The 14,591-nt window shown below is 30.7% G+C and overlaps 1 long non-coding RNA gene across 2 annotated transcripts in view; it reads right to left on the reverse strand.

Annotated features, from left to right (window-relative positions):
• The window catches only part of LOC146996003 (uncharacterized), a 263,871-nt gene that overhangs the window by 47,652 nt on the left and 201,628 nt on the right, over positions 1 to 14,591 (reverse strand). The window contains exons 4-5 of one of the 2 annotated variants that reach the window (XR_015042902.1): positions 12,526 to 12,592; positions 8,700 to 11,504 (exon numbers count right to left, since the gene is read on the reverse strand). This is a non-coding gene — a long non-coding RNA (uncharacterized LOC146996003). Of the gene's footprint in view, positions 1 to 8,699; positions 11,505 to 12,525; positions 12,593 to 14,591 lie in introns of those variants that run through there. The other variant, XR_015042903.1, reaches the window with a different exon arrangement.

Below are 14,591 nucleotides of genomic sequence, written 5' to 3' on the forward strand. Positions count from 1 at the left end.
ATATTACAACTCCATTTAACGGAAAAAACTAAAGCCACAGCCTATCTGAAGGCTCGAAAAACTTTTTTTTTTTTTTTCCTCATAGAGTGACAAATACTTATTAACTCTAATACAGTTAATTTCAAAATGTGTTTTGAAATTGTTTTGAATTTGGAAATTCCAAACGATTCCTGGAGGAGTTCCGCAAATCAAAAGCAAAAAGTAAAATAATTCTCAGATACTATGTGGACCGAAAAACTAACCACGTAAAGTAATTATTTAAATATAGATATTTTTTTATTTCTGTCGTTATTGTCACCTAAAATAATATGAAGTAAATTTGTTTTTATGGGTAAATCTGCAATGAAATAATGATTCCCCTCCTCTCTGTTTCACATAACGTACGCGTAACATTGATATATTTTAAATTTTTTCTATATTTATTTTTCTAGGGCTATTAGGTTTTTTCAACGATAAAGTTAGATGTCCCATTAAAGAAAATTATAGTTTGAGAAGTTTCTCAAAAGAAAATTATGATTTTAAGGGTTCCTGAAGAATTTAGTTTAAAAAATTTTCTCAAAAGAAAATTATACTTTTAGTATTTTCACGAGCATAATAGTTTTAGAAGTTCCACAAAGTAAAATTATAGCTTTAAGGGGTTCCACAAGAATTAACTATAGTTTTGTACCTGCACAAAAGAAAAAAGTAAAGTTTTAGGGGCTCTAAGAAAAAAAGATGAAATTCTTCTATGAAAGAAAACTATAGTTTTAGTAGTACCACAAGAATTAAAATTTTAGAAGTTCTACAAAAGAAAATTATAGTTTTAGATGTTCCGCTAAAGAAAATTATAGTTTTGGAAGTTCCAAAAAACTAATATTTTAAATATTACTTCTCAAAAAAAGTGCTAATTTTAGGGTTGCATATTATTTTTAAAAAATTCCTCAAAAGGAAGTTTTATTTTTACGAGTTTTACAAGAATTATAGGTTTAGAAGTTCCGCAAAATAAAATTATAGTTTTAGGGGTACCACAAGAATTACAATGTAGAGACATTAGGTATATTTTTCGAAGCAGTCAAGATGAAAAATGAGCAATCGCCTTCGCCGTATATCGAACCCCGGACCTCTGGAATACCGGCCCAGCGTGCAGAACCACTACACCACGAAGGCACGCTAGGAAGGCGGGAGAAATACATTATATATTCCACCCTTTTAAAAGGCGACTGGAGTTTTAGGGACCCAATCGCTAAATCCTGGGTGGGGAGAAATCATCATCCACCACCCTTTTAGTTCGGGCGCCACTGTTGAGACATTAGGTATTTTGGAAGCAAGAGAGATTGAAAAATGAGCAAACGCCTTGGCCGGGAATCGAACCGCGGACCTCTCAATTACGAGCTGAGTGTGCTGACTACTACACTACGAAGGCAGGCTAGGAAGGCAGGAGAAATACCTTATAACAGTTTTACAAGATTCTCGAAGAAAAATTATAATTTAGATATTTTCACATTTAAAGAACACAAAAGAAAATTGTATTTTAAAAGGTTCCGCAAGAATTACAGTTTTATAAGATTCTCGATGAAAAAATATAATTTAGAAATTTCCACATATAACTTTAGAAGTCACACAAAAGAAAATGATATTTTAAAAGGTTCGGCAAGAATTATAGTTTCAGAGTTTCAACAGAAATTTGGTTCACAAGAATTTAGTGATTCCACAAAGATAGTTTATAGGACTTTCAGAGGTGTAGTTTAGAGGTTTAGAAGTTCTATAAAAGAAAATGATAGGTTTGAAAGTTTCGAAATAACTATAATTTTAAAGATCCACAAAAATTTTAGAGGCACCGCAAAGAATTACAGTTTTAGAATTCCGGGGGGGGGAGGAGAATGAAAGTTATAGTTATAGACATAGCGGCAAAAATTATAAGTTTAGAAGATCCAGAAAAGAAACAAAAGAAATTATAGTTTTTAGGAATATCTTGAGTCATCAAAATCTGACGACTGCTCTATTGTACGCGAGATAATATTATTTTATCATGATCTTACAACCTGGACAAAACCCGTGGATGTTATCTGCATTTAACATTCCAATTCAATTCTGACCATCAGCATCTGGAGAGAATGAACACGTACAGCTTCTCAATAACAGCTTCTTCACTATCAGCTTCTTCACTATCAGCTTCTCAATAACACTTTTCTGATTTGCAGATTTTAAGTTCCTCTATTGTACGAAAGTACTCTGATCTCAGGTTGTTTTTTTATTATTTTTTTAAAATTATTTATTTATTTTTTTTTTATTCCAAAGAACGCTACCCCAGAAAGGCTATTAATTTCAAAACGGCATTTGAGGCCTCTTCAAACTGTTGCCACCAAATATTATGTATTACATTTAAATTATTATTTAAATGTAAATAAAAATTTATTATTATTTATAATTAATTACCTGTATTATATTTAAAGAAACCGCCCAGTATTACATTTAAAGAAATTAAATAATGAACAATCTGTGTAGATGTATGCATGTTTCTCGCATTGTGATAAAAGAACGGTACCTAGAGCCATCACATTTTGAATAACGTACGTTTCCACCCAAATATGAGCATCTGAAAGCCCAAATTTGGAATCTGGAATTTTCTTTATTATCTATTTCATATTTTGTAAAATGTTAATGAATTTTTCATTAACAAACTCGGTGATTTCAAAGCCAGCGAAGCTCATTGATTGTACGAAAAGAAAAAATTATCACCAGCGCGCGAGACTGTGTATTAAGAATTCTAAAGATGAGCTCTTCTTAAATTACTTTGTGATATTGCTGTTGAATTGAATTTTATGGGTTAAGTGCGAAGAACATGATATTTAATAAATAACGGTAACACACAAAACGTTAAAAAAGGTCCCTTTGGGCGTAATATAAAATCTGAAACTTTTTAAGTGTTTTTTTTTTTTTTTTTTTTTTTTTAATAATGATTCGAACTCAGCTGATTGGTTGTGGAATTACAGAGCTTTCATTATTGGCGACACTGTAGCCTGAAAATGAAAGTAGCGGATTTTTCAAAGCTGAAAACAGCTTCTTCTTCTTTTAATACAAATTTTAATTTAATTTACAAAAGAGAACTATTACACAGTTTTACAAAATCAGTAGCATTATAACCTCAGTCAATGTTGATTGCACAATAAAACGAGTACCGTTATGTAGTTTCCCATAACAAAATTTTTATCATTTCTTACGTAGAATAACAATATGGCAATGATAATAAGATGCGATAAATTGAATGGAGAATTACGCAATTTATTTCTGAACCTCCAACCCCTTTCATAATAATTGCAGTAAATTATTATTACAATCTATTGCAAAATTCTAGATTTAGAACTTTGCCCTCTTAGAGATACGATTAACTGCTTAATGTCTAAAATTAGCAAAAAATTGCGTAAAGAACTGAAGTCTATATCCTGATAAAAAATGGTTATTAATCGAAAAGTTGAAAATAGAACCCATTCATGAGAGTTTTCAATCAACTGGTTTAAAAAAAAAAAGCGTTCGGGTTATTTGAAAATACATTTTGAAAGCAACAGCATTGACAGAACAGCTTTAAAGTGCTCATTTATTAGTGATATTACAGTTATTACAATACGTATATGTATATATGTAAGAAAAATAAAGAATATCTAAAAGATTAAATATTCGTTATTTTTCTTACATATACATTGCTTTTATTGAATCCACCTAATGTAATTTCAGTCCAACTAGTAATTAATAAATAGTACAGCAAACGAATTTCCGTTTATTGCTATTATATCGCTTGGTTTGTTAATTAAATAACAGAAAAAAGTGTTTTAGAAAAGTGAAACATTCTCTAATTCTTTGCTGAACGACAATACACTTCAGCATGGAATATAAAAATATTTTAATTCGGACAGTGGCAGCGCATTTCATTTAAATCGCTAACTTTGTTGACTAAATTCGAAAGACAATCATATTGCGTTTTGCCAAGTGGCAACACTTTTCTTTTATATTGCAGAGACTTTTTTTGGTTAAATCTGAAATAAATAGCTTATTCTCTGCCAAGTGGCAACATAAAACATTCCAATTGCTGAGTTTTTAAAGAGAGATACTATTAGCTCTCATACTTCTCTATTTAGTAATGTGAAACTTGGTCCGGTAGAAATAACTATTGAGGTTATATAGAAGTGTGTGCATTGTGTAGGAGAAATGCTTGTGGTTCTGTGTCAAAATGTATTTGTACATTAAATGGTGTCAAAATGTATTTATACATTAAATGGCGTTAAAATGTTTAATCATTCCGAGGGAAATTCAGCTACCATTTAAATCTTTTTTGCACATAACTGGCATATAATTAAATAAAATTGTCTTAAATATGAAATGTAAGTTTTAATCTTATTAAATTATGATGATGATTTTATATTTTATATTTCTATAGTATTCAAAAGTGCAAAAAGCAATAACACAACATTTTAACTAGTCAGTGTAAATTTCCTCATCGCCATTTTTTTTTTTTTTCTTAGCACTTATCTGAGTGCTAATGTGTAATCAGAATATAAGATGTGTTAATTATGGAATATGAAGCCATTTTAATACACATGGCATGCGTATAATAAAAAAAAAAGCGACTGTAATATTGTTCGGGGCACATAATCTTAAAGTAACTGTAAATATTTTTATTTTAATGTATCTTTGGAAGGCTTTACCTTTGGAATCAGTGGAAAACAATTTAGCAATAACTACTTCATGTGTATCTTTACTTTTTTAATTACACTTTGACAATAACGGCATCTTAAAACTTGTTTAAAGGGAAAAGAAATATTTCGATGATTTTTCTGTTAGTTTAAAATTTAACAAAGTTAACTGCTAAGAATTAAGAATCTTAGCAAAACTTATTTAGTTCATATACTACGCACATATACGAATTTAATATATATTTCTACTACAAAATTATCGTTTTATTACTGTTTATTAGCCCAAAAAGGCAATTTGCCCAGAAAGGCTATTAATTTCGTTTTGGCATTTTGCGTCGTCCACTATAAAACGATGTTTCACTTTTCAAATTGTTGCCACCAAATACAAGAGCCCTGCATTGTATTTAAAGAAATAAAATAATAAAGAATCTACAAGAATATACGCATGTTTCTCGCATTGTGAAAAAATAACGGTACCTAGAGACATCAAATTTTGAATAACGTAGTCCTCCACTCGAATATCGAATGTGGGTATTTTGGAAGAACAAATTTGGAATTTCTTTTATTACCAATTTCATGTTTTATAAAACTTTAAAGAATTTTAGATTAACAGACTGATGATTTCAAAGCCAGCAATGGCAATACTGTACGAAAAGAAAAAATTATCAGCAGCACGCGAGACTGTGTATGGGAAATTCTAAAGATATGCTCTTCTTAAATTACTTTGTGATATTGCTGTTGAATTGAATTTTATGGGTTAAGTGCGAAGAACATGATAGTTGATAAATAAAGGTAACACACAAAACGTTAAACAAATTCCCCTTTGGCGTAATATAAAATCTGAAAGCTTTCAGATTATTTTTATATATATATATTTATTTATTTATGCATAACATATGAAGGGGTTAAGTTAACATTTCTAATATAAAAATATTAATCTGAATATTTTGATGGACTCGATCGTTTCACATTGCAAGAAAATTAGCTATAGTAAAAACCTGGCGTATAAAACAGAATAGAAAACGTTAGATTGCAAATTTTTAACTGCAAATGAAAGCATACATACTTACATATGTATACATTCGTGGAAGCTATTTTTACAATGCATCAATTTACTTGGCCTACCAGCGACCGAATAGTAAAGTCGCTGAACACTTATAGTTCGATCCGAGGTTCGAATCCCGCAAAATCGCGAAACTGGCTTACTGCATGAGCGTTTTCTCGATTTTTCCCATGTGTAATGTGTATACAAGCCAGTTTACCTTAGAAAGTCCTCCACGATGACGTCCTTCCCTTAAGCAGGCCCACGAGTGCTTTGCTATAAACAAATAAACCAAACCAATTTATTCGTTATGTTGAAATGTATTGACAGACGCATGAATGTTGAAAGTGAGTTATTCTTTGCATTCTCTTGTAAGTCTAATGGCTATTCACTTAAAAAGCTTCCAAAGAACTGCTATCTCTATATAGGTTTCCCACTATCTAAAAAGACAAAGACATTCTTAATGGCACTTTGGTGTAAAGTATCCGGCGTTTTTAAGACCAGTTATTAGCTTTAGTCGGTAAACTTTAATAAAAGTATCAACACCGTCATCAAGTGCGATTTCATCTTATGAGAAATGGTTTTAATCTTAATTCTGATTATTTTACTAAACAGAAGTTGATTTAAAACATTGCACAATCTCCTCACTTGTGTAACGAAATAACATTGCGACATACACTGTTATTAGATACACATTCTGATCTAATTTTTTATCCTCAACCTTAAACTGGAAGGAACGTATTAAAATTAGCATTTCAACCATTAAAATCTAGAGTTGTTCTTTAAATACTTGATTGATTGTCAACAATTGATTTAGAACAAATATATCCAATTTTTTTCGAATTTAGACTACGAATAATAACATTAATTTTGAAGCTTCCTTTCGCGAAGATATTCTGCTCTTACTAAATTTCACATATAAAAATTTAAATATGTAGTTTGCGAAAAAGATCTTTAAGTCTCAAACAGAATCTTATGTTCTGATTTTTTTCAACAGACAGAAGACGAAGAAATTATTGGAAAGAAGATTTGTAAGAATTATTTCAGCTAAAAATTATCAAGTCGATTAGTATTAGCATTTAGAAGACATGATGAAAGTCAAAGCTTAACCCGGAAAGGAAACTATTTCACATGCTTTGAAGTATTTCAGTTAAATCGCATTTAGAAAAATCGGTAATGTAAGTGATTTGTCACATAATATTTTAAGGAAATCGTTAGAATAATTAACAAATATTTAATAGCGTATGTAAGAGAACTTAAAACTGATATTTCGCACATGCGTTTTTCATGTCTCGAAACCGCTACTTAGGATATGTATTAGATTTATATACAGCATTGTTCTAATATAGGTATTTTGACACAAAATCGGGCTTTTTCTGAAATGACATGCATTTTTTTTTTTTTTTTTTCATATTTCGATTCTACGACTCAAATGATGCCAAACTGCCATGTTTTGTAAAAATCGCACGAGCAGCTTTTAAAAAAAATATTTCTCAAAATTTTAGCTCCTGAATGTTAATTGAATTTGATATATATTTATTAATATCTCTTTTTTTATTAAACTTACTTAATTCCTTCTTCCAGGAATATATTTCAGAAATATAATTCGCACATTTTTTATGATTTATTTTTAAAATTTGTACTTTTAAATACTTTTTATAAATTTTTCAAAAAATTTTTGTATTATAACCTATAAAATTTTTAACATTATCTTAAAGTAGATGTATTTCTAAGCATACCTGCAAAAATTAGAGTTTTTTTATTCAAAATTTCCTACAATATATGTGAATTTACATTTTAGAGCCTTCTGAAGTTTGTCATATTCATTGTAAGCGATAATAATGCCAAATGTGGTTTACGCAATTTGTTAAAATTATATGAAAGTATGAACGATGATTTTTTTCCCCGCTCGTGTCCAATGAAAAAATACTTCCTCTTTACTTCGTACAAGGAAGTAAAAAAGGAAAGAAAAATAGGTTGATCTAAATTAAGAAGTTCGCCAAGTAAATTATTATTGGCGCAAACTCAAAAAAGTGCGCCAAGATAAATTTTTGAATTTCTCCTTATATTTCGCACCAAATTTTACAAAATTAAATATTTAGGCATAATTTGACTTGTAAAATCGAAATATTGAAAACTATTGGCATGCCGTTTTAGAAAAAGCACGATTTTGTGTCAAAATACCTATATTAGAACAATGCTATATATAAATGTTATATCCTAAGTCGAGCTTTCGAGACATGAAAAACGCAATTTGAATAGCGTTAATCGACCCAGTAGAAAGGGAGATATAGAACTGTCGGCTTCCCCCTTCCCCCCACAGTGTACCTAATGCCAAGCGATGATATAAAAGAAAGATTTCTAGGGCTTATACTGACTGAAGCATATATAACACCACGTACTGCTCTGTTTAACAAAATTGGTCATAAAAATTAGTTAAATTTATCGAGGGCAAATATATGACAACGAAAAAAAAAAAAAAAAAAATATTAGGTTGTTTGTAGGCTGATATTAAATACTACTATCTAAGTGGCGAATTACATACTGACTAATGATTCTTTAAATTTAGTGTATAATTTTGCTGCAAAAAGTTATAGTACAACTGTCCAATATTTTATGCTTGTACAAAAGTTATTTGTTCTTTTTTCTTCACTGTCTCATCACAAGCAAATTTTAAGTAGAAAGCTGAAAATAAGTGAAAATAATTTAAAGGTAAAAGTCCCCAATGTTAGATAAGCGACAAGAGCAGATGCCGAACTGGAATTAAAAATTAGTTTCACGTTATCCATGTTGGCATCTGTGTTTCAAGTTAGTGGAAAGTACATCTTTCTTCAAAAAAATATAAAGATACGAACGATACTCGTGACAATAATTTCGAAAACATTTCCCAGAGAAAGAATGCCACCAGAGAATCTCTACAATCGACAGCACTTTAGTTGAAAGAATTTATTTATTAAAATACTTGGTAATTTTATTGCATTATTCCGCCATACACATTACACATTAAAACAGAGAAAAGCGATTGCTATGACATCTTTGACATTTGAAGAAGTAAGTTCTAGGCCACTTTTAATGAAAGTAATGAATGATCTACTAAATCGTTTTCAACGGGCGATTTTTATTTTAAAATTCTTTTAATATTATTTGTGAAAGTATAATTCCAAAATTTTCTCGTAGAGTTTATAAAAATAATATAGAAATTGTAAAATATTCTTTAATTAAAATTTGTTGAACCGAGAGAAAAGTCTATGTAGAAAACTTTAAAATTATTTAAAAAAAATCAAATAGATATTGCATTTTGATGATGTAGTGAAACAGTTTTTATTATTTTAAATAGAAAATGAGGACAGATTTAGTTCGGTCACTCAAATATATTTTACTGTCAGAGAAATTTCATCATGTAGAAATGATTTAAAAACCTTTTTGACTATTCTAATCACCAGCGCATGACGGTGGGGGCGGGGAAGATCTCGCTTTATCCCAAAAATGGTGAGAAACTATTTAAGAAGTGCGATGTCAGAGAAAAAGATTAAACTATAAACTTCTATTACATATATAATAGCGGGTGTTAAATGAGCGCTGAATTTGCGAGAAATAAATCGAAGAAAAAATTATTAAACCTTCTACTTAATAGTTACTTAATTTAATAATCAGCTATTTTAATTTTAAAATATTCATTAAAATGTTTTAGCAGTTTGATGCTTTAGCTTTCTTTCCTACAGAATATTGAATTTTTTTAATAGAATTTTAGTTTTTATCTGTTTTAGTCTTGTTTAAACTTATTAAAATATTAATAATATTATGTAATGGCCGCCCAGACAGTATAGTGGTTAGGGAAACCTGACTGCGATGCCGAAGGCCCTAGGTTCGAATCCCGGAGAAGGCATGGTCGTAACTGTCCGTCACTTCATAGGAGGCAATGGTGGCCCACTATTAGGTGCCTCCATAATAAAGAAACCACCACATCTGGCCTTGTATAGATTAATGGACTGGGATACACTGTAACTGTTCCCAATCTGCCGTTATAATAATAATAATAATAATAATAAATATTGTGTAATTATGTGTATTTAATAATTTTGTGCACTTTAATAGACTTTGCGTTTCAAGCGCGAAGGTACGTAAATATTTTCTTAGGGTCCTCAAACATTTTACCGGTGGGATGGGCCAGACTGTCTTAATCGGCCTTTGTTTACCTCAGGTATTAATAGTCATGTGAAAATAACAATTAGAATTTTTTTCTTCACCTAAATATGGCCATCTTTGAATAATTATCAATGAAACTCTATCTTCATCTAAATTTGGACAGTTGTAAGCGAAAACTGCACAGAGAAAACAATGCAAGAGGAAAAAGTCATCATATAAAACAGCTTGGGAGAAAGAAAGCAAGAAGGAAAACAAGGCAGGAAAACAAGGCAGAATAGCTTAATAGAAAAATAAAGCAGTTAAAAAATTCCGCAGTTTTCAAACGTCGTAGAAAATATCCTGGCGAAAAATAAAACACTCTCAAATCAGCGCGTCCATGTGTTTTCAGATTTTAAAAACTTTAAATGCATGCTCGTGTAACGAACGATTCGTGAGAAAAGGATATTTTTACCTCTATATTTTATAACAATAAATCGGATTGCAAAAATTTTGAGTGGAACAGAGCCCATTAAATCTCAAGCAGAATCGAGTGATGTCTAGACAGAATGGATTTAGAGTTACCTGATGTTTTTACGTAGGCTATCTGAAAAGTTTCTGACCTAACAAAGAAAAAAGATATTTTTTCTCCAAAATTACCTTTTTTTTACCACATAGTCTCCTTATAAGTCTATACATTTCTATCAGCGATGCTGCCATCCTTTTAACCCGCCCAAATAATATGTGGAAGAATCATTCTCTGTAATGTCTACTCATTTGACTAAAATCTTTGTCCTCTAAGTGCTTCTTTTAAGCTTAGGAAGGGAACAAAAAAAAAGTTACTTGTTACCGGATCTGGCGAATAGGGCGGGTGACCAAGCAGTTCAAATCGTAATTCATGGACTTTTGCTATTGCAACCGTTGAGGTGTGCGAGATGGAGCATTGTCTTGGTGAAACATTTTTTTTTTTTTTTTCTTTTTCTTTTGCAAATGTGACAGTTTTCCGTAATTTCTGCTTACAGCTCGTCAAGTAAAGTTGACAACTTGAAGTAACGTTAGCAAGCTGCTAGTACGCTCCGGCAGTGGTTTTCCCTTTTCAAGATAATCTATTGAGACAATCCCATGGCTGTCACAAAGAAAGATGTCGCTATCACTTTCCCAGAATCTTCAATTTTTGCCATTTTTGGAGCTTGATTCTGCCTTTGCAGTCCACTGTTTTGACTGAGTTTTTATTTCTGGGCTGTAATGGTGAATTCAGGTTTCATCTAGAGTGGTTAATAGTAGAAAAAACTCCGATTTAATGCTCCAACAGAACGGGGTATAAATGTTCCATTCGGACACATTTTCGGTCCAAAATGAGCAAACGCGGCACCCAATGTGCACCCAGCTTGCGCATGTATGAATCTTGGTTCCATATGTGGTAAACACGTTCTTTGGATATGCTAATAACCTCTGCTATCTCTCTAACCTTGATTCGATGGTCGTCAGCACCATTTGGTGGATTTTAGCGATGTTTTCTTCAGTGGTTGCAGTTTTTGACCGTCCCGAACGTTCATCGTCATCCAAGCTGGTACGCCCACGTTTAAATTTAGCTGCCCAAAACAGTATTAAATGATGGTGTAGAGTTCCGTACACTGTGTCCAACTCCTCTTTAATCTGAGTAGCTGTATTACCTTTCAAAAAAAAGATATCTAATGTTACTCGATTTTTTCAATTTTTGCAAAAACGGTCACATCAACTTACAAAAGTAATTGACAAACAAAGCATTTGTGTTCAAAATAGCTGAAATTTTGACTGGTAGTCACCAAGTGATCCCCAAACAAGTCCCACCCCTTCTTCGGTTGATTTTAGTTGCGATTTACATAGTGAGGTCGGAAACTTTTCAGACAGCTCTAGTATAAGAAGGGACTTTCGGATTCAAACAATCACATATTCCTCATCGTTTTGCACTTATGCCGTCCACCCTTCTTCGTATGAAATTTTACAGGAAAACCAAATTAAGTTTTCTTCTATTTTATCTGTTTAATAATGTGTTTAATTATTTATTTATTTTACCTTTAGTAATTTGCCTTGATTTGGGGTTATGAACTTGTGCATAAAGTGTTGTAAAGTTTAAATAAGTAATCTTCTGTACTGAAGCGAATTAACTCATCTTATATTAATTCCTAAGGGGGGGAATTGTTTCCGTTTACGAACATTTCAGTTAACGAATTATTTTCAGGAATTAATAAAATTCGCGAACAGCGATTTCACTGTGCTGCAAATTTATAAAGATCCATCAAGAAGCCTCAAACAAATAATTTATTGGAAAAGTAGAGATTCGAAATCAAGATGTTGTAGCAGAAAGCTTAGAAAATGCAGTATTTTGCCGGGGAAAAAATCATAGAATGTTGCTTATTAATGAAAAAATTAAGAAAAAAGAGTCAGAATTTTTTGATAATAATCTGTAATAATACCGTTGATCAGTTATTAATTCTTATAAGGAACAAAAAAAAAAAAAAAAAAAATATTGCAGTTTAGTTAATTTTTGGAACCAGAACATTATAATAAAAATGCATTATTTTGGTTAACTAATATTATATTCATAATTATAAAGCAGAATTTGGATTTAAATTTCCGTTGCTCCTTTAAAATAAATTTAAATGTAGAAAGGACGACAGAAAGAGCTTAAAGGAAAAGTAAAAGATTTTTTACCTTTTGATGCACAGTTCTTCTTTTTTCACTATTTCCAACAGTAAAATTTTAAGTAAAAACAAAGCATCTGAAAAGAAAAAAGAAAAAGAAAAAAAGTCATTTTTATATCTTACACTCTACAAAATACAAATTTCTACATTTTTTATTTAAGCAGTTTCAAACAACTCAAAAGGAATTGCAAGCGAATACTTTTGTATTTTCACTATCCGATCTATAATTTAGATTTACCACTCCAAAAAGAAAAAAAAAATTTGCTTTTATTTCGAAAAACTGTATTTTATTTATTGTATTACAGCCACTGTTTTAAATTATTTTTTATTATTTCTTCTTTTTGAAACAGGTCCACTGTGTTGAACTGTTTCTTGGAGCCACAGCTCCTGGTAACGTTTTGGCGAGTTAACTACAATTTCTCTTCTCATTTCCTTAATTTTGCAGCATATTGCGCAAAAGTTTTTGACCAAATTAGTCTTTTTAGTATTGTACTTACCACCTAGCTTATTAATATATATATATATATATATATACATAAAAATATGTTAGAGAGTAGATTTGGAATGAATGAGAAGTCATGAAAATTGTTCAGTACAAATTCTATTTAGTCCGTTTAGAAACGTCTTTCCTAAATTTTAGGACATTACGCTGCCATTTTTCCTGAATGTAATCCTTTAAATTAGTTTTTCCTAAATTTTTGGACTATTAAGGCTAGTGGATGATATACATGTATATATATATATCATCCACTAGCCTGACAAGTAAGAGTAAAAAGCTTTCGGCTTCATATATCTTACAGTGCTGCCATTTAGCAAAACTTGAAATCTTTCATTTTTTTCTTCTAATTTAATTGTTTAACATATTGAGTAATTTAAAATAATAAACGCATTTATTAATTTTATTTTTTAATAATACTAGTCCATTTATGCAGCTAAGCGCTTAAATTAGTAATTATTAAAAATAGAAAATATATATAATGATTTATGAATTCACCTTATGTAATATCACGAATCCAGCTAGCAATTAATATTAACTGATATGCAGAATTGGGATATATTAAATCGCTTAGTTCATTTATCAATAACAAACTGATTAAATTTGAAAGAAAAATTAAGTATCCTTTACTTTTTCGAACCGCAACACACCAGTACGAAGATAAAAATATTTTATTTCGGGCAGTAGCCTTACATTTCATTTAAATTGGTGAGCCTTCTGATTAAATTTAAAACACAAATATTTTAAGCTTTGCCTAGTGGCAACACATTGCTTTTAAATCATCCATTTGGTTAGTCAAAATGTCATTAAATGCGCACAAAATATACAATAAATAAAACCAATTCGAAATTAAAAGTTTGGTCCTCGAAGAACACGTGTTCAGAGGACTGCATGCATTCAAAGGCCCTAAGTGAGGCAGTTTCCCCCCCCCCCATAGTGCGAAGAACATAAGCATATCCATATAGGTTCTTCATTATTTATTAATAAAAATAAAGGTAACAAAGTATTAAAAATGTCAAATATAAATATGAAATTAATTATTTATTGCAGTTCATCGGTTAATGATGAGATTAATTAGCATATATAATTAATAATAATTGTTAAGAAATTTATTATGAATTAATATTATGAAATTCTTAGGAGATGTTTCTCAAAACATTTCTCATCTAAGCATTGTGCATTGTGAATGAAACGTGCGAAGAAAAAAAAAATCGTTAAAATAATTATTTACTTTAGCTTCTAGAAACTAATTTAGAAAACTTCAGAGAGATCTAGAAAAGTGAATAGGGGGAAAAAAGAAGTTGGTAACGAAGTTTAGGGGAGGAAAAAACTCATCACATTTCAATTTTATTTTAGGCACGAGTTCTTCTTTTAGTGCCTTAGTCTAGACTACTCGGCTAAATGTCAGGATATATTTGGAGAGCGAACGTTTCAAAAAATATAAATCATTCAGTTCATTTGCTTCGCACGGATTGCGTCAGTACTAAAATGGGCGTGTCAAAAGTCTAAATGCCTGCCAATCGGACTCCTGTAAGTAGGCGGGGCTACTCAAAATCCACGCATGGAAGAGCACGTGATTA

Source organism: Stegodyphus dumicola, chromosome 8, assembly GCF_044657685.1.
Source record: "Stegodyphus dumicola isolate Sdum_Otavi_A_Nest chromosome 8, ASM4465768v1".
Classification (NCBI taxonomy): Eukaryota; Metazoa; Arthropoda; class Arachnida; order Araneae; family Eresidae; genus Stegodyphus; species Stegodyphus dumicola.